A 1,750-nucleotide genomic window follows, 5' to 3' on the forward strand; every position below is an offset into this window, starting at 1 on the left:
GGGGGGAGGGGGGACGTAAAAATAACAGAATAGAAAGAGGAAGATTATATTTTGTTAAAATGAGAAGAAACGATTTTTAAAGTTAACTGCAAATACTAAATATTCACAAATCTCTGAGCTGAAAGTCAAACTAGTCGGCCGCGGCAAAAATCGCTTACAAATGGCGCACTTTTAATGTAATATGGGAAAATATGAAATTAATCCTAGTACAGTGCGGGGATAGTGCCGGGCCGGTAGGAGTTTTGTACAGCAGTACCAATCCTAGACTTTATTAGATTCAAGTGTTGTTGCTATCCACAATAGTTTTAAGTTCAGAGAAAAATCACAAACTGTTTAATCATTTTCGTCATTATTAATTCTTGTTCAAAGGGTATATATCTAATATATATATAACATTTTAATACTTATATGCCTTGGTTTGATTGTGAGTGTGTATGTCCGATCATAACTCATAAACCCCTTGACCGATTTGTCTGAAACTTTATTTGGGGAACTAGAACCGGAAATGTTTTTGCTCGTTTTTTTAATTCTGCATTGAGTACGTTGAATTTTAGGAAAAAGTTTTGTTTCAAGCAAAGCTGGGTGCCCAATTTAGAATTAGTTAAAAAATAGTTTTTAACCTTTAATCATTGAATTGTATGGGTTCCAGGTCGTCTTTAAAGTATTATCGTCATGTCGTTAAACTTTAAAGTATTATCGTATGTCGTTAAACTTTAAAACAGCGTTGGATGTTACCCCCCCCCCCATTTACTTTTAAATCATTTGAATAGATTTAAAACTAAAAATGAAGTTGCTCTTAGCGTTACAAACCTTAAAATTGTCTGCAAAAAAATCCTTAAATTGAATATAATATTGATACACAAAGATTGGGATTGCCCGTTCTGCGTTTCGCAGTATACATCAAAAAATGACATGTTTTCCAGATTGGCATTGAATAGGCACACAATAGTAGGGCCATGCAACGTTACGTTAACGAACTGCAAGTTTTTTTCAAGTTAACGGAAGAATTAGTTTGCAAACGAACGGCAAAACACACGTTAATTTTTAAATCGTTGACGAACAGAAAATGTCGTTCTTGAAAAAAAAAATTACGGTAATTACAAAACTAACGAACGGGTGTCCTGCACTATAGGGGCATTTAATTTAATAAAAAAGTAAAATCAGATTTTTTGATTTATTGAAAAAGAAGAGAAAAAAAAATTCTCTAGTTTGGAATTTTATTTCCTTAACCACAAGGTTCATTTAACCATTTTTCGAAAAGCAAGATATAAATGATGGTTAGAATTATAGAATAGATGTCACATATCCTCTTCCTTAGGCCGCTTTAATAAAATGTGTTTAGAAAAAGTATATTTCAATGTATATAATTGATGAATGACTTCAATGAATTTTGCGGAGGGGTTGAAGAATGATTGTATTTTATATACGTGACCTGTGGAGACATCTTTTGTTAACATTTGTCATCTAATCTACCCTCTATTCATCCCTTACATACCTTCACATACATATCCTTGTTTATTACAACTGTAAATTCAACCATTTTAGTTGATTATAGTTTATCAACATAATAATATTTTAATAAATACGAATATTTTAACTCAAAAGAAATATATCTCGAAATCTACAGGTCAGAGCTAATTTTTGGTTACCCCCCCCCCTCATCCCCCCTCTCTTAGTTCTTTCTATCTAACCAATTAAGTCTGACGACCTTTTTCGGGTTTCTTTTACTTATTGTGTTTGTGTGTGGGGG

Source organism: Eurytemora carolleeae, unplaced genomic scaffold, assembly GCF_000591075.1.
Source record: "Eurytemora carolleeae unplaced genomic scaffold, Eaff_2.0 scaffold1189, whole genome shotgun sequence".
Lineage (NCBI taxonomy): Eukaryota > Metazoa > Arthropoda > Copepoda > Calanoida > Temoridae > Eurytemora > Eurytemora carolleeae.